General features: G+C 43.5%; 1 long non-coding RNA gene across 1 annotated transcript in view; it reads right to left on the reverse strand.

The window, feature by feature from the left end:
* Window positions 1-241: 241 nt before the first annotated feature.
* LOC114567084 (uncharacterized) overlaps window positions 242-25,191 on the reverse strand; it is a 77,192-nt gene continuing 52,242 nt past the window's right edge. Inside the window, exons 4-6 of the long non-coding RNA XR_003694116.1 lie at window positions 18,160-18,216; window positions 1,400-1,437; window positions 242-906 (exon numbers count right to left, since the gene is read on the reverse strand). This is a non-coding gene — a long non-coding RNA (uncharacterized LOC114567084). The remainder of the gene's footprint in view (window positions 907-1,399; window positions 1,438-18,159; window positions 18,217-25,191) is intronic.

Raw genomic sequence — 25,191 nt, forward strand, 5'->3', positions numbered from 1 at the left:
GAGATGGATGATATCTGCAGCCTGGCTGCACTGCTCCCCACGCACTCACAGAGTGTATGAGTGTGAGAGTATTTGTCTAATACACCTCTCCTTGTTGCCTTTAGCAACAAAACCAATATCCTACATATCAAGGGGAATGGAAACCTCACAAGTGAAAACAATGAAAACGGCACGATTCCTTCATTGTTTGCTTAAATGGAATAAAACATTATATTTCTTAAATAACCAAACACAGAACATATTCAACAGAGACTTTTTTTTATTTGGTTTACAATATGAAAAGCAGACATTGTAACGTACAATTATTACATTTTCGGTTAAGACACACAATACAGGAAGTAAATAAATGCATAAGAAATGAATGCACGTTAGAAACAGCGTTACACCAAGTAAAATACAGAATATTTCATAAGCTGCATGTTCCCAGATAATTATGACTGCAACACCTCAACTAGCATACCTCATCAGACAGCGTTAGTAAATGTAATTAAAACATTTAGAGATGGCTTTGGGAGGAGGCTAGACTGAAAATGTGTGTGTATGCATTACAGCAGTGTAAAGTGTAGAAGGGTGTGTATATGCTGGGGTGTTAAGTCCTTAAAAGAAGTCCTTCCCTTGCCTTGTGCCCGTCTCTCGTCCTTCCCCCTTCCCCCGTCTCGGTTTTTTTCCCGCCTGTTCTCATTGTCCTTACCTGCTATCCCGCTCCCCTCCACGCTGCTGATGTTCCTGCAGCCGAGACCCAATCCAGCAGCCATGTCACCTGAGCAACAGCCACTGCATACTAATGAGGAGTTGGGGTGTGTGTGTGTGTGTGTGTGTGTGTGTGTGTGTGTGTGTGTGTGTGTGTGAACCTCCACTTCCACTTCAATCCCCCTGCCTTTCTTCTTCCTCTTCCTTCTCATCATTCTGTAAAAGAATGGTAGAAAAACAAGGAGAGAAGATGGGACACATAAGGGCAGAGTGGTGTTGGAGGGAGAGGAGAGGAGAGGAGAGGAAAGGAAGGGGGAAAATGGTGAGATGGGGAAGAGGGAGGGCGGAGAGAAAATGAAAACGAGGGCTGGTAGGGAGCGGGGGCGCTAGGGGAAACATCCATCACTGTTTTAAGTGACTGCGGCGGGACGGAGCGGAGTAAAAAGGTCGTCTGGTCTCTTTCTGTGCACAGTGGGCACCTGGGCCGAGCTGAGCAGCTTCCAAATGACTCCAGGCTAATTAGCTGGCGCGGGCCGTCTGTTACGCCAGTCTGACACTTTTACTGACTCACTCTGCTGCTGCAAACGCGCAAAGTGAAACAACGCAGTCACACACCCGAGCACTACCCTCCACCCTCTGCTAACAAAATGGATCACAGGGGGAAAAAAAAACTAGGAGGTAAGGTTTCAAGAGCTGGGATTTTTCTTACCTTTGGGCGCGGGGAAAGACAGACAACTGTCAGGCCTCCTAAACAAGAAGAGACAGACGATAGCAATTTAGAATTTAGTGTGTGATAATAGGAACGAAACGGGAATACAGGAGGGTTGACCACGTGCACTGAAAACCCTCAGGAAAGCTGAGCGCAAAACATAGCAGGATTTATCTCTGAAACACTGCAAAGATCAAAGACGATCTCTCCTAAACAGACTGTGATTATCCAAGTGTCCACCTGCCCAGCGGCTTAGCGGATCCACTCGAGGACACACTAGGAATTCGTGGTCATGACCTGTTTGAGGGACACAAAGCAAACCACCAGAATGTGACTAGGCTAGCTGAACATGTGTGTATGCGTATAGAAACGTGTGTGTGTGTGTGTGTGTGTGTGTGTTGCAGTGAGAACTTATACTTCTAAGCATAAGTCAGCAATTATCTTACAATGTATTTCCTTATTTATTGAGCCTTCAGATAGACGGGTAATCTCACGGAGACACGGGTTGCGTTCTCAAAAGAAAAACCGGTCGAGACACAACAAGCAGTACGACACAAAGTTACAGACAGACAAAATAACTGATTGCGGAACTAATGTTGCGTCGGCGTACAAGAGCAGAGGGTACGGGAGTCACAGAGAGGCTGGAAGTGTAAACTCTGACGGTGCATATCTGCCACAGTTACTACGGTCCAACTGTCTGGTGGCCAAGGGGTTAAAAGGGTTATAGCCTGTGGCAACAAAGCCAGGCCAGCTCTAGGTCACATTCAAGTCCCAGCCACTGGATAGCCAACCTGCAAGACAGAGAGCATAATTATCCCAGCCGGTTACAGTTCAATAACTCCCATCAAGCTGCTCGCCAGATACCAGGTTTCCCTGGCAACGCCTACGAAGTGAATCACAGATCAGACAGAGAAGGGGAGATAAGACCGGACTCGGCGAGGGAGCCGGCAGGGGAGGGCCGAGGGGGGATGTACCCTTAAATACTGTGGCCCTTAAGACAGAACGCACACACAGACAGACAGACAGACAGACAGACAGACAGACAGAGGTGTGGGAGCATTCCAGTTGGCTGTGCTGAGACCTCTGGCCTGCCAGGCCGTCATTCGGCTCCCTTTGAGCTCTGTTGTTTGGTTTTCAATCATCAGCCCCCGCTTCCCAGACTCCGTGCTCGCTCGGTGGCCACGGGCCTGCCGTGAAAATCCTCAAGTCCCTTGCGCGCCTCGCCTGCCCTTTCAATAGACACCCCCACCTCCCACAGCACTTACTGTAATCTGGAAAGTTAATGGAGTTTATCTCTCATCCCCTGTCGCCCGGAGAATAGAAGAGAAACTTTTGTGCTTTCGATGCACAGGGATAATTACGTTACAAGTGGCACCACAATTTATACCCTTGATTGAATTAAAAACAAAAAATTGAATTGGCTTTAGTGCAAACTTTGGGTGTGGGGGGGGGTATAAATGTGTGCGTGCATGATTTTATTCAGGTGCATGTTTGTGGTGTGTCATAGGCTTGTGTGTGTGTGTGAGTGAGTGTTCAGGTGACTGTCTGGCCTCCTGCCGCAGTGTCTGGAAATTCAGACGCCCCCCCCTGCATTCCCCGCTGCTGCTACGCTATCAGGCATACCTGACGCCCCGCCTCTGTCCCCCCCACCCCATCCCGCTGCGATAAGAGATCCACCGAACACTAAGCTGCTTCACCAGACAACACGGCCTGATAATCAATGCAAAAAAAATAAAACAAGCCCTCTAATTCACTAAATCCATCTGATTTCCATGTCAGCCCCAGCCCCAAATCCAAATGTGTGTGTGTGTGTGTGTGTGGGGGATAAATGTTAATCTGTCCTTATTGCTTTTATTGGGGAGCGACGTGGCAGCGCAGTGTGTTACATGACCACCTCTGAACAATGGAGTGTAATCTCTCGCACACACTCGGGTCCATCAGCTGGAGCCTTTGGTTTATCTACACCTATTCAAGGTCTGAGTCAATCTCTCCTGCAGGAACGGGGAGACTAGCGGAGTATAGAAAGCACACAGTGAATGCTGTTTATTTAGGACAGGTGACGATAGAAGCCTATTACGCCACATTTATATTAATAAATCCATTTTTGCTGAGGCACTGAACTCGTTACACAAAAGCTGAATTTTTGCTTCTTGATCAGCTAATGAACTCAGTTTTTCAGCAGATTTTAACGTCTCACTTTGCTAAATTTTCATGGCGTTCATTTTGTCTGAATTGTCACAAATGTATAATTCTAATTTTAGTAAAATCATTTGACTGGCTCTGTGTAAACAGTTCATAAAGGCTTTTATTGAAGGGCAAAAAAAAAAAAAAAAAAAGAGTTGCTATTGCACCCTGCTGTTAAGTACTTTGACTTTGACAACCACTTCCAGATATACTATGACTTATTATATGTAAAAAATAAATAAAATGAGCATTTCCAGAATGAAGTCAAATTACAAGCACTGCTCGTAGGTTAAACAAACCCATTCTTATGTGAAATATATTCACATTTCATGCATAGGTTATTTTATTATAACCGTTTGACAGGTTTCTAATTCTACATTTCCTCTGAATATATTAATTATCAACTTAGTACGAAGGCAAACAAAAACCTTGGCATCAACATGTTCCATAAGCATTATGCTCTAAAAGGTCAAAGATGCAAAAGTGAAAAGTGAATTTAAGTGCAGCTTTTCCAGAAAGCGCTTGCAGGAGCTGGTTCCCCTGTTGTGTCAGATGCAGTGTAATGTGGAGATGGCCCAGGAGACGTTCATTTGGCGGCTGCTCGTTGAGAACGCGTTTGACTTTGAACAAAGTTTGTATTCCCCACATCCAGCCGAGTTCCAAACTAGCCGGGAGCTGATTTTTTTTTACGGCGTGATATTTATTGGATCCTTGGCGGATTGCTCCGAGCATCCTGCTTTGTTACTGTTGGGGGGGGGCGGTGAGGATTTCATCAGTGGGCTCGGGTGTTGCCAGACTTTGCTGCTTGTCAGACAGACCCCTAATAAAACTGTCTGGCTGTTTTGTGGGCACCAGCTCGGCTCTGGCTGCGCTGCGTCTGACTGCTCAGCACTTGTCGCACTGTGCCTGGCTGTTTGGTATTCATGGGGCATGGCACTCCTTCAGCTGTTGCTGGGGGCTCTGTGGCATAGGCACAGACTGATTAGTTGGCATCGCCATTGTTCACTGTGAAGCCAAATGGGGAGACGGGAAGGAGAAGAAGAAGAAGAAAAAAAAACATAATTAGGAAGAGAGGGAGACTGGAGAGGGAGAGAGATGGAGAGGAGAGTATTAGAGAGAAAATCAATTGTTTTGAACTGCATTCCTAATATGGGTAATTTAGCAGAAATTAGGTTTCAGAAAAGCATGCTGCCCTGGGAGACACTGAAAGTTTAAAAACCAGGTCAAGCTGTAATGGTGAATGAAGTCACACCTTTGAATTGCATAAAGGAAAAGAACATTTATTTCCAGCAGGCCTAATTTATTGTAATTGCACTTCTATAGTGGTGCTCATAAGAGACCAGTCCAATATTGTCATTTTCTATTCAATGTTCAATCTTGTCTTTTTTTTTTAACCAGCCTGTCTTGCTAAATTACAATGGCTGTCTGCGTGGCCCTCCACCTCCAGGTTTAAATATTGATTTACACTATTAACCAATTTGGTTGTGACGTCTCTTGACAATGGAGAAATTTCGACAGCAATTATCAAATTAAGAAAGCGACAAACTTCCTGTGGAACTGACTCAACTTTAATAGTGTGCTCATTGTTTTTTTATTTGTACATACTGTCACATTTCAGAGTCCTGTTCACGGAGTTTAACACAGTCAGCAACTTGATGCATAGGAGACAGCGCTTTCCACCTCCTGTCATTCGCTGACAATTTAAATACTTAAAAAAAACAAAAATCATAAACATGATGGTTGTGAATTATTTTTAACCGTGCCAAATAATTGCTCTGTAATTGTGATAATCATTTTTTATTTTATTTTTTTTTATACCTAGACATTTGTCTTTTGGACCTGGGAGTTCCGCATATTTGTAAATTAGTACGGAAAACTTTGGAACTACTTTTTATTTTTTAAATAGCTCTTGTTCTTAGGGAAATGCTAAAATTCTGATATTGATATTGGAAAACAATAGTTTAACTTTCAAATATTTTCACACTTTCTGATAGTTGGCTGAGAAATGTTGAAAATTATGAAGCAAGTATTAACGGAAATTGCAGAACGAGCATGTGTGCAAAAAGACAAAGAAACGAGGAGGACATGGACGAGTTAGCTGCTTTCGAGGGATTAGGTTAGCAGACTGCTAAAAGCAGAACTGTCAAATGTGCGTATTAGAATCGTCAAAATGTGGAAGCAGCAGCGGTGCAGCAGATGTGGCATTAGTCTCCGGCTGCTCCTGTAGCGTATAATGAAGCCGGAGTGATCCAATGCACAACGACTGCCTTGGTAATGGAGTTCCAGATATATTGGCTGGGTCTCTGGGATACTGTGCTGTGGCGGCAACAGGGGTTAATCAACACGAGTCTGGGGTGTCGTACTTTGGAAGTGGTTGGTGTGCTGCCATTTTCTAATCAGATCGTGTATGACTTGAATGGTATTCAGACGAAGATGTTGACACAAAGAGAGGACGCAATGTCGGTCGACAGCACAGTGCAGCGTGGACGCGCGTTTCGGTTTTTATAGCGATGACCGTACGTAAGCCGTACTTGATGAATTTTTTTTTGCTAAAACAAAAACAACAACAACAAAAAACAATCTGCGATACCAAACATGCGCATTCCTACATATACGGTTCCATCGGAACTTTTTTTAAATGATGTGACGGACACAAATCCCCCCCCAAACATTTGCCCTTTATTATCCTTAACTACTTTCATGTTTCAACTCCTCTTCCTTCTCCTACGCTGTCCCTGCCATGTAATCAGTTTAAAAAAAAAAAAAAAAAAAAAAGGTAAATCAGTTGGTGCTTCATTCCGACTCCACCCTTGGAACGCTCGGTAGAAAGTTGATTGTGCCCTCCGCCCGCGTCCCAAGAGCCTAACCCGTGATTTTGTATCAAGAGAGCTCACAAGTTAGGGTCTCAGGGAGCAGGTGAAGTACGACAGAGTCTACTGAGGAGCCGCAGTAAGCTGCAGGGCACTCTGAGTGGCACTGACACCCTTCCCTTCTCTCTCTCTCTCTCTCTCTCTCTCTCTCTCTCTCCCTCAAACACACACACACACACACACACACACTGCCCCTTCCTCAAACTGCCTCTTTAAAGTACCCAATTTCTGCCCAAAGGCACCCACAACCACAAAGGGTCTGCATTTTAAGAGACATGGGCAGCGATCAATAAATTAAACTGCTCGGCATCCTGGACCGAGAAAAAGGTTTTCATGTTCCTCCCTTTCCTCCACTGCAGATAACTTATTTGGTTCAGAAGGCTGAGCTCGGTTGTGCACACAAAGACATGCAAAGGTTGAAACATTACTCAAGACGAATGTGTACGCGCGCTAAATACCACAAGGCAACAACAGTGGCAGCAAAAGACAAAAAGGCAGACAAAGAGGTAAAATTAGGATAAAGCGGTTAATTCGCTGAAGGCGGGCCAGACTCGAAATGATCTTCATCGCAGCACCCAGACAGAGGCAGAAGCAGAGGCTCAGACAAACAGACAAGCCTGCACTGCCTGCTCTGTGCTAACTAGCCTTTGTGCTGGAAAAGGAAAAGCCCCCCCAGACAAGCAGCCGGGCTCGCCTCTTTGTCCTAAAGAGCATCGGCTCATCATCCATCTAGATTTGTCTCCTCTAGGACGGCTGGACCCTGCAGCGGACCCGTCTGCTGGACCCTCTGTCCATTTGCACCGACTTATGGACGCAGAGAGCCACCTAGCAGACCCAGCCTCTGGCTCCCCACCACAGGGGCAAGCACCGCTGGTGTTCTCTCACATATAAGAAATAGAAATAAATCAAATAAAAACAGAGCTTCGACGCTCTGCTCCGTGGCTGCTCGGCATCGGCGAGAACACAAGCAGAACTCCACGCTGACCGCAGCACCCTCGCCGCCAGACCCTACCACCTGCCCGCCGAACTCTGCCGCCATGGCGGCACGCTTGGCACGCAATAAGTTGTCAGCGTCAAAGGCAACAAGCTTCAGTCAGACATACAGCAAACAGCTTCTATCAGACAAAAAAAAAGAAAAGGAAAAGCTTCAGGCACAGTTCGAGCCGAAGAATCCCAACATTAATTGCCATAAAATGCCAAACGGCAGTGAATACTAACAAAGTCATATTGAAAACATTCCCATGTCATTTTTGCCTGTCATGGACCCAAACACAAGCACTGACTGCCCCCCCACCCACCCACCCATCCTGCCACCCACCTCACAACTCCTCCCCCTCAGACAAAAAAAAAAAAAAAAAGAAATTGGATAGATGTCTCTGACTGTCTCCTTTTCTCTGGGGATAGGCAAATGGAGGTCGAAATGAATGCTGACTGTCTCTCTTCTGTCTGCCAGGGTTATCCGCCTCAGAGCTGAAATGTGGAAGGAGGGGGGAGGAGGGGAAGGGGGCAGCGGTGAGAGAAGGGGGAAATATGGGGCCGAAAAAAAAAGAGAGACGGAGGGGGTGGGTGGGTGAAGCCGAGGTGTCCGCGGGAAGCTGCAGCCAGACGCAGGTCAGTGAGGTGGGATGCCCCCCGCCCCCCTACCGTGCACGGAGCATTGCTCCATCCCAGCGTTTGCATTGTCAGCTCCATTTCAGCATATTTACCACCCCCCCACTCCTTCTTCTCCCTGCTCGACACTAGGATCATCTAGCCCCTCTACTTTTATTTTCCCACCTCTCCCTCTTTCCTCTATCGCCACAGGTCCGACACGATGGGCTGCCATCACAGAAGAAGGGCAAAAAGAAAGGAAAAAAAAAAGAAAAAAAACATTTGCTGTCTCCATCTGCCGCCGCCAGCGCAACCCTTCACTCTCACCCACCTTCCACCCCCCTCACACATTTGACCCTTCCACCCCCGCCAAGCCCTGCCTCTCCAGCATCTACTGCCTCCGCTACTACAGTCTCTCCACACCACCCCCCCCCAACCCCACCCATCCACTCCCATCACACCGGGTCTGTACCTGTCTGCTTTTCTCGCATATCTGTTACTCCCTGTCGGCAGCTGCTTGCCCAAAGTGAGATACTGCAGCAGGAGTCTGCAGCGACAGCCCTCGCTCTTTCTCTCCCTCTCTCTCTCTCTCTCTCTCTCTCTCTCTCTCACACACACCCTCCATCCAGCCTTTGCTGGTGAACACGTTCCTCCCTGTGTTGATCAATTTCTTCACTACACACACACATACACACACACACTGCAGCGAACTGTTTGGCCATGGAGGAGGATGCACTGTAGCGATCCCACTGTCTTGTATCATGGACTGTAACATGAATTCAGATTGCACTCTCACATGCAAACTAACTTATCATCAGATTCAAAAATTGCAAACAGTCACCTGAGACAGATGACACACACACTTGAGTGGAAAAGCAGGACACAGGACACAAAAAGACACTACAGCAACTCTGCTCAGCTAACACACACACACACACACACACACACACACACACACACACACACACACACACACACACACACAGACAGTGATGTGGTCACTGCAATCATGAACACTAACAGTCAGTGTCACAATATTGTGACCGATGCTTAAAAGCAGCAAGCATCAGCGTAAGGCACAGACGGGAAAGCGACGGCTAATATTGTGTCAAAGTATTCCTCGATTACCGGTCTTATATTTCCTGTTAATCAACACACACACACACACACACACACACACACACACACACACACACACACACACACACACACACACACACACACACACACACACACACACACACACACACCTACCTCTATCTGCAAGCTTAGCACCACACAAACACAGGAGGGCCTTTACATATAGGAAACGTGTCACCAGACTGTGGACTGCTAGCTAAATTTTTGACATATACACTACAGTTATTAAATATAATAATCTTATAAAAAAAACAATCTTGCGGGATAACAATTAACAAAAGGTATGTGGAATATGTTATATTATTTTTAAAGTGAATTTCCTTTTCAGGGATACATTTTCTTTTCTTGTCGACTAAACGTTCTTCAGATGGACATGCCAGCAGGAATACCATTTGTTTTTAATTTATTGTTTACCAAGTACCTCACTAATGGATGCAGCAAAAGATCCAATTTTCCCAGAGAATCCAGATGTGATAAATGTTTATATTTTTGCAGTGTGGGGAATTTTATACAATTAAAATGTGGGGCAAGGCAAGGTTTGTCTTTCTTTCTCCTTCTGTCTGAATGAGATCTACCCTTGACAGCTTGTTTTAATCTCGGAGTGTAATCACCCTCAACACCCTGGATAGATTAGGGTTATGACCCTGTGTGACGCGGAGGGGGCAGGGAGAGAGACCTGCAAATATTATCATTGATTGATTATGCCCTTTAATTCAAATGGAAAACCGAAAACTGCTGCAACTCAGAAACGGCTGGACTGGAAAATGTCACTTCATCGAAGACAGCGAATGCGTCGGGTAAATTTCTATGCAGCATACAGAAGCGGGGCGAGCGGAACGCTGAAGAGCTGTAGAAGTACATCCTGCAGCCAATGTCAAAACCGTGGCCAGGTTGAAGTCTATGGGGGATGGTGGGTCTTCGCAGATTGGCTGGGTGATGGCGGCGGTGACGCAGAGGCGGGGGGTTGGGCGTTTGCTGTATGCAAGGGCCAGCAGGCAGCCATATAGGTGATCAATCAGCTCCATTACAGCCGTGTCACTGCAGAGTCTGGAGCTGTCGCCGCATCCCGCCCATCACCCATCCACCCACACACACACACACACACACACACACACACACACACACACACACACACACACACACACACAACTCGCTTCGTTTCCAGTCTAGACTCATATATAACCCATTGGCGTGATAAAATTGGTCCACAAGAGCGAATGGTGTACAATAGCAGATACACAATCTAGTGGCTGTTACGTACTAATGACACATTTACAGAGAAGCAGTGGGAATCGGGGAACGTAGGTATCTCGGGGAGGGGTTTGCCTTCGATCAGAGAATACTGAATCAAGTTGTTGTCGACAGAGTTGGAGCAGATTTTAATTCGCTCGCTTTGATTTGTACCAAGACAGAGCTTTTCAAAGCAAACCAAAAATAGGAACGGCTCCATTGTGATTGGTAAGTAACGCGCACAATGAGCCACGAGACGTTTTGCAACAGACACTCGCGATGACACCGTTTATTATTTTTTTTTTTTCACAATAAGCTCAAAATATCTCCACGCAGCCTGGAGATGCATATCTGTGCCACAGATGCCAGGTATCAGACAGGTATCCAAACAATGGACTTATATCAGAGAGTGCAAGCACAGAATGGAAACATGGAGCAGCAGAAGTAGGAGGGGTGAAGGAGGAGAGCGGAGGAGGAGGAGGAGGAGGAGGCGGGTGGAGGGGGAGGGGAGGAAGAGGCAGGAAAATATGTGATGCACAGCGCCTTGCCAGCCAGCCAGCCAGCCAGCCAGCCAGCGGGACATTAATGACGATCATGTCTTGTCACACTAGCTGTCGGGCCAGTCAGCAGATCCTGCCCTTGTCCCTGCCCTTCTCCAATCAATGGCATTGATCTGTCCCAGGGGTCAAGGGGCAAGAGCGTATCAATAGGGGGGAGAGTGGCTGATGCAGCAGGCGGAGAGGGGCTGACTCCAGACAGATCAATGACACCCCCCGTCTGCCATCCCTGTGTTATGATTATTCATTTGCCATTAACCCGAGCACATTAAGGGAATACGTTTCCTCGGGAAGAAATAGTGCTCGAGGCTGCTCGCTTTTATAGGGAAGTGAGATTTTATGAGTTGGGGGAGCTAAAGTACCGGTCTGGCCAGAACTGACAGTGTTCTGGTCTCAGACAGTTTGTTACTAAGGTCTCCACCCGTTGGTGACGTCAAGAACAAGAAGCCAATCACCGCCCGCGCAGCAGTTACAGACGCAAGCGCCAATTGGCTGATTTGAAAGGTATTTTGTGCCTGAGTGTCACTCCCTGTGATAGATTCGGATGGCTCTTGAACACTTGAAAGAGAGAAAGTATATCATCCTTGAGTGCTGGGTCCATTCCTGTGTATGTACTATTTCAGTTTCCCAGATTCTCTAAACAAAAAAGCTAAAGTGTAATCTGCAATGTGTTCAGAATGTATATACTGGATCTACTCCACTGACACGGAAATAAAAGGACTTTGGTGACTGTGTGTTTTTGCTTTTCTAACTTAAGGAGATTTATCTTCAGCTGGAGCTATAAAGAGCTCTGAATCTTTTCCAAGTCTTTCTGTACACACAATAGGAGACAATCAACTTTTTGAAGAGAGACAGCAGACTACTAATGCATATTGAACTGGCCAAGGATGAATGCAAGTTATTTTAAAATGATTAATTAACAGCTTTGTATTTTTAAGAGTGGTTTTAAGACAAGAGAGTAATGAAATGAGGCAGATGTGATATTTGTTCAACAGATACTATCATTATTGCTTGTCCCAATTAAGCACAGTGCAGACATGTGATTGACATGCTTTGTTGTTTCTCCTTGATAAAATCTCACCGAGTCGCTGTCGAGTTTCATGACATAGCTAGCACTTTTACACATAATTTGGACTCCAGCATACCAAATGCAATAAAGAGAATCTTTATTTTATTAATTCCTAAAGTCAGCTGAAGAACCTTAAGACACATGGCTGACTGACTTCTCAAAGGGGCTGTTATAGCAACCGAGACCGAACTTGAACCACCCCCTATCTAATCCCATAATTTATTTGTTCAACCATCCCATAAATGAAGGCCCAGCTGGAACCAATGACTTTTAGCTGGACAGGGGAGTGCTGAGGCAGCAGGAGTCTCAGCAGCAACGCTTTCCTCTACACATCTGGAGGAACGCTTGGGGTTCAGAGGTGGGGAAAGATGAGAAAATCCCAGTTCTTAAAATAAACTCTAGCAAGGCACATCTTGACTTGCCACGCTCGGTTCAATTTGTGAGAGCTAAGGAAGAGGGGAGACTCTTTGTTTGAGCAAAACGGTAAAATAAACGATCTATTTCTGATTAAATAAAGCATTTGTTCCTGCCTAACTTTTCATTTGAAGCCGACTAGCGTGATATTCCCTCGTTGTCGCTCCGCACCACTGTCCACTTTCCACCAGTTATTCTGACTTGTTTTGACAGAATAACAAGATTTTCATGTGAGTGGGTCAGGGCAGCAGTGCTGTGCATTTTGGTGATGTTGGGTTGGATGCGGAGGCGTGAGCTCCCTGATATTGTGGATGCAAAATAGGAGATAAAAGCAGCTCTTGGGTTTCCTGGGATTTAACAGGATTATATTCCCTCGCACAAACTTGTTTGATGACAATGACTCAGCTGGCGATGCGAGGCTGGGCAGAATCACCGAGCTTCAATGGAGGTGTTAGTATCACTCTAGATTTAATTACTGATGAACTAAAAATAGCGGTTTCCATTTAATCCCATTCAATATCTGCACTCGACGGAAACAAATAAGGGTTTTTTCAGGGTGGGCTACATGTCCGAGATGATTTCAGAAATGTAACCATTGTAAATTTTAAGAAAAAAAAACTGTACACAGCTTTGGGAGTGTGGCTGACATTTCTCGCTATTACTGTGAAATTAATTGCCTCACTTGGTTATTATTAAAAATCGAAGTGCTTTAGCCAAAAAAAAGAGCAAATATAGCCTTTCGAGATTATTACCTCCACAAACAAGGTTATGTTTTCGGTTTAGTTTGTCAGTTCGTTTGCTTGTCTGGAAACACTACTGGCCCGATATTCATCTCCATGAATATTGGGCCAGTAGTGTTTCCAGACAAGCAAACGTGGAAGGGTTTAGCGTAGGCCAAGGAAGAGACCAATAAATCTTGGAGCCGATCTGAATCACAGGGCGGATACACCACTTATTTTTCCCTTAATTTAACATTGCGAGATAAGGTGTGGCCTTGGCGGAGGTCTGCGCTCTCCGAGTGCCTTTATAGTTTTAAATGATTACATGTTCAATTTAAAGTTTGAAAGTACAACAACACATCTGGCTTTGTACGAGGACAGTTAAGTGGAAACTTTGAGCATCAAACACAGTGGGGAAAAAAAAAAAAGTCAATGCAATCTCAACCACTTGAAACCAAAGAGCTAATTGGATAAATGACAAAGGTTGCAAAAAGGCTGGCCACTCAGCCCTTGCCCTAAACATAGCAAAAGCGGTGTCATCCATCAAACTGAGAAAACACTGTCACAATGATAAAGAACTATAGCTGAAATTACAACAAGGCGACCTACTCAAGCTGCATTCCAAATCAAGCCGCCCCGAAGAGTAACAAACTGTGGTAAATCTTGAGCTGATCTGCTGGGCCAGTTTCCTCCTGTGTGGCACTTTGGAGTCATTTTACAGGTCGTGGCTTAGTGCCAGACGGAGATGAAGTCACATGCATTCAGCCGTGTGGACAAGTCTACAGTAAACAGAGACTTCAGTGTCGCCGAGGCAAGCTTCAACCTGAAACCAGACCTCGTGTCACAAATGCTCATTGTATGGAACTGCCTACAATATATCACAAGGCCCAGAAACAACGCATAAACACTCCGCTTTTCCCACGCTGGGAAACCTGGGATATTACTGAGGTCTGCTAAGGCTGCTTGGGGCAACCAGCTTTTAATATAATTAAATCCCTGAGAAATGTATCTAACCTGAGTCAACTGCTGAGTAATATTCAAATGTGATGTGGAAATGGCAACGCTGTAAGAGCACAGGGGCATGGCAGTCACCGGGAAGAATCTGTTAAACAGAACAAGTCAGATTTATTATGATTATTATATTTCATACTTTGTGTGTTGTACTGAACCATCTGTGCATCATAATGTTTGGCAGACAGCTCACGCGGGACTGATTTGGAAGACGCCCCGCGCTGACTGAACAGTCTGAGGTGCGTTACCAGGGCGCAAAGATGGAGCAACAATTTGAAAAGCGACGCCACCATTGTGTGAAATAGGTTCCACCACACCATTACACCTCAGTGAGAAAAATGGAACTTTCCAAATAAGACAATCAATAAATCAGTCAGAACCTTTGAACACGCGCTTATTTTACATACTGATTTTAACAGTAGTAGTTACAGCTGCAAATCCAAACTCTCTATATAAATACATTTTGATTAACAGGACTTACAATTATATATACAGTATATATGTGTGTATATATATATACATACATACATATACACCTTAGAGATGGATAGAGGAAAACAGTAGACGGCTCATGTGTTTTGTGTGTTTTGCAGTTGAAGGGACACCATAATGCGATCGATGCAGTGCGGTTACTGCAAATAACCACAATGCATTATGTCTAAAAATACACCATACGTCAAGCTAACGCTAATTGAAGGCTTTGAGCCGCAGCAGGCAGGCTGACCATGGCTAAAGGTCAGCTGTGAAATGAGATCCTCAGGTGGGCGAAGATTACATTAATACAGCACGAAGATCATTAACGCTGCATAGCATAGACGCATTATAAAATGCAATGTTATTGACAAAGTCCATACTGCATTGTAAGCCAAACTATTTGGTTTGTACGGACTGATGTCATACGTGTACTCCAAGGAAAGCTAGAAGGTTGTACAGTTAACTCCCAGGGTGTAATTCTAAACCATACAACCTACTACCTCAACCCGGATGCACACATTTTCAACTAGGGTTCCTCTTCTCTATTTATTAAACAAAGAATATCATTATTGAGCCATCTATCACAAAGCATCATCAGCACCGTCATATAACAGGTTTGAGCAAATGTAAGGTTTTGTAATTGACAGAGATGCTGTGCATTGCTTGAATGTCAGAGCATAATTTTTGTTTGTGTACTGCCATGGGATTAAATTATGTATACATATATCACACCTAATCATATCACCTACTGTATGCGATCAATGTTATTAAAGCAAAAAAAAAAAAAAAAAAAAGGTTAAAAGACGACGTTCTCACCACGATGACAAAGACCCACAGAGGCGAGCTTGTGCGGTCAGATTTGCCACAAGATCGGATCTACGGGTTTATGCCAAATGGTTATGGTCAAAGTATCAAAATAATTGACTAAAAATGTAGCCTAAAGGCTGAGCGCTGCAGTCTCTGAGAACGTGACAAAGAACTATGAAAGTGAATGTGGCTCAGATGATGTCATTCAGAAAGAGATACCAATCAAATAACCAAACTTCTCGTCTTGTGTACTGAACAGCGACAGTGGCCCTGTTCACACCTGGAATTGGGTGATCCGATCACAGGAGGACAGCTCTAAGTACAAAAGGGTGCAAATCACACGTTTTATCACCATACAATATTATATTGATTCTGAGGAGAACAATACAACATTTACTGACATCACAAAGGCTGCCACGATACGATTTCGATTCAATTCAGGGTCTTATATTTATATGTATTTACAAAAAGCAACAACTATATGATTTGACAATTTCATTATTAAGCTCTTCCAGATAATTCCATTAAAAACAAACTACTCGTTTAAAGAATAAATAAAAAGTGGGAATTTCAAAATAAAAGGTACATCTTAAAGATGACGATGTGTATCCATATTTTCACTTTGTATCGATAATATTGGATCATTGAAGATTGAATCGATATCTCGATCCAGACTGATGTATCGTTACACCCCTACTAAGTACGTCTGTTCACACCTGGCGGTAGAATGCGTCTTCACATGTCTAACGTCCCCGCTCTATATGCAGTTAAACACGTACATCATTTCCGTTTGCAAAGACCAAATGCGTTGTTGTTTTTAATGGGCCGGAGGCAGTAATGCCCTTCCTGTGCCTTGTCTGCTGGAAATTAAAAGGAGAAGAAGAAGAAATCAAAAGCATACAAACTACTATGCCTTGGCGTGTTCCACGCAAACCAAATTGCCCAAGATGTCGTACTATATCTCTACGGGCTTTTGGAAATGTTCGGACATCGTGGACAAAGCCAGCGAATGAGTACGTACATCCGCTTACGCAGAGGACATGAGTTAAGAAGGCGGTCCTTCAATGTGGCCCAGGACACATTGCGTCCCCGATTGTTTTGCGGTTCGTATCCTATAATCTACCGTCTTGACCTCTGTGAGTCGATTCTGGATGCTGTGAGGACATCTTGGCGAACAGCAGGGTTCAGTTCACAGTGTTCTAAAGGTTTGATGAGACACACAAGGATATGTACATTTTCTAACAATCGCTCCATTCACTTCGATGACGTGGGAGTAGATAGTAGGGCTGGTCCGAATACCATTTTTTGAGCTTCGAAGCTTCGGAAGTAATGAGCATCGAATATTCGAAGCTTCGGAGAGGGGGCTGAACATATTATTATCTCTAATAAAGGCAGGAATCTCTATGTGTCTGTCTGTTTGTTTGCATTTTGATTATTTTGAGAACCTTTCATCCAAACGACTTCACAAGGGAGTGCAGCAGTGTCGTATTTGGTGCAATATAGATAGACAGGCTAGACGCGTTCAGAATTAATAAACTTTGAACCTCTTGGATCACCGTCCTGTCAACGGGACACTTTGTGACTGGGGCGTCGCTGTAACCTCGATAAAACTTCCATTCATGAGCGTTTTTATAACTTTAAAGCATTAAATCTTTAAAATATACAGCCATCTACACAGCTGTTACAAAGTAACAGAAAATAAAACAATTCAGCCGTAATTGGCGCAGCCGAGAGTGCATGCATACCTGTTTTCGTTGTCCTTTCAGCAACAAAGTAGTATTTTGACCAAAACTTGATTTTCATAAATCTCCAAGAGTCCAAGGAAATGTAATATCCAAGCTTTATATTCCAAAACGATCTCTTTGCCTCACAATGTTGAAATTTCTGGCCGAATCACAACAGAAAAACGCGAAACAGTTTTCCATTTCCGCACTTGTTATCGCCACTAGCTTCTCTGCCCAGCTTGCTAAATGCTCGAAGTGGGCGTCATCGTGTACCGACAGTAGCTTCTTCTTCTTCTTCTTCTTTGTAGTTAATTGGCGGTTGGCAAACCAACTTAAATGTGCATTACCGCCACCAACTGGACTGGAGTGTGAACGAGAGATAAATGCAGAAAATAAATAAACCAAAATAAAATAAAAAAAATAAAAATAAAAAACGAATATTCAAATGTCAAATTTTCAAATCGAATACCAACCCACCGAATGAATATTCGAATATTCGGGTCCAGCCCTAGTAGATAGATAAGAGGCGCCAGAGGAGAGGAAAGAGCAGGTAGGTTCACGCACATATATCTTCAGGAAGGAAAACAGTCTAACAATTTATGATACCAATTAAAACAGATGAGAGCGGCGTTGTTTAGAGCTTTACAGCATGGAACGTAACAGATCCACAACACTGCTAAAAGAATGTGGCCTTCAGAATGGGGGCTGAGCGATTGGATCTCAAGGCGTCCTAAATGCATCTCGGGTGCATTCACACCTGTATTAAGAGCTGTCCACTAGTGATCGGATCACCCTAGACTCATGTTAACACCAGGTCTGAACAGGGCCAGAGAGTCCAAAGTCTGGAAGGGTTAAAAGGGTTTTGAGTTCAGTTGAGCTGGCATTTTAACTGCAGCCAGGAGCCTTTGTTGATATCCCCCCAAAAAAAGAAAGTTCACTAAACAGATGGTGAAAGCATTGTCATAACTTACCCTTCGTGGAAGTGTCTTGCTGACGGGGTTTCGCTGCCATGGTCAATTTTGAGTTTCCTGAAAACAGGAAAAAGAAAGTTGTTTTGAAATGCCGCACAATGGTATGTAACGGACGGATGAACAGCTACAGTGCTTTATGAAATACTAGCAACTATCAGTAAAGTGTGAGAGAAACCAATGAGTAGTGTGGTGGCGAGGAAGGAAAAAAAGAGGAGCATTATGTTACAAAACATGCCAGTAACTGTTCAGAGGACACCAGGTCCACATGGGGGGAAAACATTTAAACGCAAATTATTGTACATTCTTAAGTTGCTGGGCCTCGGTTTGGGATCGGCACGTGCCTCAGCCATTCCCAGATATGAAATTAAGTCCATAATAATAACAGCCATTATTCTGTTGTGGACTGCTATCCCAAACTAGCCCGCAGAATTGCCATAGCACAGCAGTCCTCTTCCTGGCCGGCAGCAATGTGGCTGTGGTGAGAGGTTAGCTCAACTTAGCCAAGACCGCAGATAGCAGAGAGCAGAGCCTGAGAGGGATGCCAGTGTAATCAAGCATGCCACGGTCAGCCACCATTAACTGTGCCAGTGCCAGAGAGCCACAAACAACGGAATATTCCTACGGCCGCAGTGCGACAAAGCAAAGACTGGAGTGGGAAGAGAGTCAAAATGCCACTTACCCAGATTTCTACTAGACCTGTCTGATTTCTCATCTCTAATTTTCTCTATCCACACTACCTGCGTGTGAGCAATGAGCAGCAAGTGTTACAAGCCTTTGGTTGTTGGGTAATGAGAGGACCGACGAAAAAGACCGAGGGGCACTTCTAAACTAAGCTCGCTGAGAATACGGGTTCAGTTCAGCGATACGCTGTCCGCCATTTTCTCCGAAACAAACAACAAGAGAAGAAAAAACGGGATAAAAACGATTTGCTGGCATCATTATTCACAGTTTCCCCCTTTTCTCCCTCTGTGTCTCTCTCTCTCTCTCCCTCTCTCTCTCTCTCTCTCTCTCTCTCTCTCTCTCTCTCTCGCCAGGCACCATTACAAAACCTTGGCTGGAAAGATCACATGATTTCCTACCAGAAATCCACAGCATTCCCAGTAAGTATTCTGCTGACATTGTGAAGACATCTTTTGTCTAAATCAAAACGTTAGCCCGGCCTGCCCCCTCTCCATAAAATCTGAAATCTGGCACCTCCTGGCTTGGGTGGGGTGAAGGGTGGTGTTAGGAGTCATGGCAACCTCTACCTGGCAGGCTGCCCATCAACCCTTTTTTTAAATACAAAAGGCTCTGAGCAACTCATACTGTTCCTCCTGATTCAAATCTAGCTGGAGATGACTGAAACAAAGTTGACATGCTTCTTTTTAAAAACATGATTCATCTAAAACAGGATTCCCAACCAGCGGTACTGCAGATGCCAGGGGGTACGTGGAGAGTAGCTCAAATAATTTGAAACAAAATTGAAATTATGGTTTGATTCAAATAATATATGCACATATTAACATTGAGTCAACTGTAACGCCTGCAAACTCCATGATGCAGTTATGTAAGTGTGAAAACTTTGGTTTCATGCAGGTAAACAAAAATAAAAATTATTTTTGGGGTCATTTTAGGCCTTTATTTGACAGGACAGCTGAAGACATGAAAGGAGAGAGAGAGGGGGGGAGCATGCAGCAAAAGGCCACAGGTCGGAGTCAAACCCGGGCCCACTGCGTCTAGGAGCAAACCTCTATATATGGGCGCCCGCTCTACCAACTGAGCTATCCAGGCGCCCGAGCAAAAGCTTTTTGTTAGCTTTTTTAAATTCATTAATCGCCATTCATTTGCAGATCTGTCTATAGAGATTAGCCCAAACTGTAAACAATGAACACCGCACCGAAGAGAGAGCGAGAGACTTGGCCCAGATATCTGTTGGCTACACTGGAATACCCGAAATATTGGTGGCCCGGGTCCAAGAATGGATTCATATCTCAAACAGGTCAATTAATTAACGTGACGTTGTTAGAGAGAACTGAGAGATATGAGGAACTTCTGATGGTATTAGCTATTAGAGATTATCTGATGCCTTTTTTTGCTTCCAGATACTGATTCCGATACTTGAACTTGAGTATCGATACGGAGAACTGAGCGGATAATAATATAAACATAATATTCAACTTTACAAAAGCAACATTGTGCAAAAGCAACGGAAAAATTTGAGAATTTACATTTTCCATTTCAATATATTTATGTTTTACTGGTGTATACTACTATCCTTGAATGGATGGGATATAATTGTTAATACTGTATCTTTGTTGTTGTTGCTCAGGTTAAACTTTCTGTGAAACATGAAAAAACACAAACTATGAACGCTAAAGAACTTTATTGATTTATTTTATTTGACAGTCAGTCATAACGGAAAAAGAACAGAAATAAACTACTTTAAAGTAGATTTTCTTCGGGATAAATTAGGTGGTATTGGATCGGTGCATAAGCACCAGTACTTTCCGATACCGATTAGCATTTTAGGCGGTTTGTTACAATAACACATGCATATGTCATGGACCTGTGACTCACTGAAGAGCAAGGCATCCACCAGAGACGAGATTAAAGTTGCTGCCCCGAGAGCCTGTCATACGCCGGCTCTCTCGCTCAATTTGACACCAAACTGTTATGCATCTGTCGAACTCTGTTCATGAATAAATTAGAACATGTTTGGGATTGGAGCAGGAGAACTAATGCCAGGGCTGTTTGACATTTGTGTCACTCCTATTTTGGGGTTTTCTTTTCTCACTAGGTTTTATCAGCCCTGCGTCTACTGTACATGCAGTAGTTTGCGTGTAGAAATGTTTTTGGCAAATCCTAATTTCTTTTCTTCTTTACAAAGTTGATAACAATAATAGTGTGAATACATCAAGCAATTCCCAATCACATATGATTCAATTTACAACCATTGAATGCACAGCAAGTGTTTACTATCTGGTTTTATTGAGTAAGGACATCAATAAGACTAAGAATGTGTAGTTGCTGCTAGAAATACCAATTCAGAACACATTGCTGTTTATGTACTGGCACTGCGGATGATTAAAAACAGCAGAAAATGTGAATAATAAGAAAATATAAGCAATCGAATGCATAAATGATCAAATATTCATCCAAAACCCTTTAGAGCCGGTGTTGTCGACCACAGACTGGTGTGGTGGCCATGACACAAAGTAAATTCCCTTTTTTGTGGTGGTGCAGGAACTGGCGCAAACAGCATTACTACATCCTGGTAGTTAACATGTTTTCCTTCATGCAGGAGACGCACAAAACGTTTGGAGAGATGTGCACGTTTTCGTTAAGTATATCGTATGCAGAACGCGGTGGCATCCCGGAGACACACTGGCACTCTGCACCTCACGCAGGATAGTTTACTCGGAGAAAGTGCTCTGTACTCTCTATACTGATGAGCCATTTTCATCACGCTTCATGATTGGCACATCTGTTTAATAAATACATGAGGCCGGTGCTATGACCGGCTGAGTTGACAGTGATTATATTCCACGTCACACCACCCTTTGGCGCATATAACACTATATATAAAGAGGCGACTTAGAGTAGAGCTGGGCAATATATCGATATTATATCGATATATGAGGCTAGACATCGTCTTAGATTAGGGATATCGTAATATCGTGATTTGACACAAGTGTTGTCTTTTCCTGGTTTTACAGGCTGCATTACAGTATAGTGATGTCATTTTCAAACTAACCAGACTGTTCTAGCTGTTCTGTTATTTGCCTTTACCCACTTAGTCATTGTATCTCCATTATTGGTGATTATTTATCAAAACTCTCACTGGGTTAATATTTTGTGAGAGCACCAAAAGTCAACCCTACAATATCGTCGCAATATCACCATCAATGTATTTGGTCAGAAATATCATGCTATTTGATTTTCTCCATATCCCAGCTGGAGACATCCTCATTGTCTAAAGACACATGGCTTGTCATTGCGATTGTATAGTTAGAACAGAGCTCTTAGATGTCGCAACAAAATGGCCATGCAGCCCTCTGAGCTCATCTGCTCCAGTCTACATTAAACAGACTCATCTAAAACATTCTCCCACTGAGAGGGTCATTTCATATCCTAAGAGGCAGGAGGCCAGGGTCAAAGTTCAAATGAGAATTGGGGGGTTACGGACTTCCCTCTGGGATGGGATATACCACTGCACACCAGACAGGGGAGGAGAAATCAGACAGACTACTCAACCTGGTAATAGATAAGATGTGAAAAATCTATAGTTAGTGGGGGAGGGAGAGATGGTGGTGCACACAAAAACACATTGGATGTACACAGATATGAAAAAGCTACATCACAAGCTTTTGGTGGGATTAAAAAAAATGTCCTGTTAACGTTCCCTGACAACAACAGACATGAAACCAAAACCTGAAACAAATCTGAGTTAAAGTCATTTAATGTCCTTACCAAAGCGGAGATGTACTGTATGTGACCGAAAACACTTCGCAGTTCTTCGAAGGCACTAAGGCTGGGTGTCGCCAATGATGTCCCGATTCGATTACATTTGTGATTCCATATCAATTAGGTTAGGGACATTTCAGTAGGGCTGCCACCTCTTAGTCAATTAGTCGACTAATCGGTCGTTTTGGTCTTAGTCGACTAAGATTTCTTTAGTCGATTAGTCATTTTATATGCTTATCTTGCTTAATTACTCATTTCCAAGAAACTTATGAGCACATTTATGGTAAACACAAGAGTTAAAGTGGTGCTTTTGCAGGATTAATTGTGGAGAAACTCAGTTTCAATGTTAACTACATTTATATTGTGCTTTTCTAGTCTTAACCACCTCTCAAAGCGCACAGCTCTGTCAATTAAATCAACTAATCGATTAGTCGACAAAATTGTATAAGTGTTAGTCGACTAAGAATTTCTTTAGTCGAGGACAGCCCTACATTTCAGTTACAATATCAATTCCCTTTGCTCTGCTTGGATATAAAAGAGATTCTCAGAGAACTTATGCTAAGCAAGAAGCAGCCCTCAATTTTCTTTACTTTTTTTTTAATAATGTATCAGGTTAATTAAGGCTTGACCCCCAAAAAGTGTGTCAATTCACCACATCCACGGTGAAAAGGCATATATTTAAAGATCGATTTCTGGATTTTAATAATCGAGCACTGAGATAAGATGGTGTCTGTTTGTAAAGACAGAAGTATTTATTTTGAAGTGGACTCCAAGCCCGAGATTTCATTTTTAAGTTTTATAACTTATTTAAAATTTAAATACATTTAAAATACACAGATCGATTTTAATTGGAGAATGGATTATTTTAACCCAGCCATTGTGGGCACCCTTTTTAAATGAATATGTACATAAATGCTATATTAATCAGAAGTTGTTCACTTGAGAATTTGCTTGGCAGAGAAAAAGGAAGATCATTTGTGCTATTTTATTTTCCAAAGGCACACCAGAGACATGCAGTTATTTTTGGCTCATAGCTCTCATCTCCATTAATATAATGTTGCCTCAAGACATGAGAGAAAAGCTGTCAACAGGTTCACCCAGACACAAGTTTATACAGTTTGGTTTTAAGAGACAAACCCATCCAGCCATTCCCTAGTGTTTAAGTAGCGCTTGTGACTTGCCAAGGATAGAATAACACACAACAAAAAATGCGGAAAGTTGATATTTTTTCCTTTGTTTCCTGAGATATTTTGCATGTGGGAAAAATACTGCAGACTATGAGTGGCAATGAAAGAGAGAGCTGAGGCTGCACACCGAATTTACTCTGTAGAGAGGCCTAGCCTTACTGGGCCTTTATCTGGCCTCTCTTACTCAGTGTTCTGCCTCTAGCAAACAGGATTTACACAGAAAAAAATATCACTTCAATACTAGAACAATCATGTTTTCTCGACACAAACATGTAGTTGCAAGAAATAGAAGCAAGAACATCAGGACACTTACAGATGTTGCATGAGCTCAATTTTCTTGGAGAAGTAACATTAATTTGGGAAATATTGGGATGCACACCGAGCAGTACATACGTGTAAACAGTGCAATAAATACAGCTTAATTTGGGTGAAAATGCAGTTCTCCAGGATCGTTGCACATTTTACAAAATCAGAGTGACACATCTCAGCATTCTGGCTTTACTTTAGAGGAGACTTGTTGATGCTCCCAAATATTGACCAAACTGTTTCCGGATGACAGAAATTATGTTTTGTGACTCGCAACCCCGGGTGTAATGTTGCTTTAAAAGCTAACAGAGCGTTGCCGTGCAGCCAGCTGGGGCGATGACTTTGCCTGACCCCACCTGTCAGTTGATCCGGCTGCCTAGCACCAGATGAAACACTGAGATTTTAACCAAGCCCTATTGGCTGCAGCAGACTCACCGACAGCCAATCAGCGCGCGGGAAGGGATGGATGGAGGGCAAAAAAAAATCTGAAATTAGAAGGGAGAGGAAGAGGTTGTGCAGAGACAACCAAACCTCATGCAAACTCGGAACAAAAAAAGCAAGCCGAGACAAAAACTGCAAACAAATGTCAAATGTCTCTCCTAACACTGAGCACAAAGGGGGTTTTCTGGGGTAAATATATAGAAATGCTGCATCTTAATTTAAAGCCCTTGAAATTGAGGTCAGCTGAGGTATGAAAGGTTGATGCATAACAAGAACACAGTAAAAGGGCATCGGTTTTTGAATGGCGCTGAATTGATAACCTGGCTCCAGACGAGGCAGCCATCAGACCGTGCCACGCTAAAAGGGATCAATACTTAATGAAATCCAAACGGCGGAGTTTCAGAAACATAAAAGTATCCTACACATGAGTGCATAAAGTAACCCCTACGGATCGATGAATATGACATTACACACAGCCCGAGGAATGCATCTTCTTAATTGACCTGAGCATTTTCAAATTAATTCAAACGACAATTAAAATGGATTGGAACGTGTGGCACCTCCGTCCTGGAATCTTGGGAGAGCTTTTCGTTTTGTGACGGGCTCAGCTCGTGACCCGGCCTTGTGTTTTAATTACCGACGTCTCCTCTCAGCC

Source organism: Perca flavescens, chromosome 13 (genome assembly GCF_004354835.1).
Source record: "Perca flavescens isolate YP-PL-M2 chromosome 13, PFLA_1.0, whole genome shotgun sequence".
Taxonomy (NCBI): Eukaryota; Metazoa; Chordata; class Actinopteri; order Perciformes; family Percidae; genus Perca; species Perca flavescens.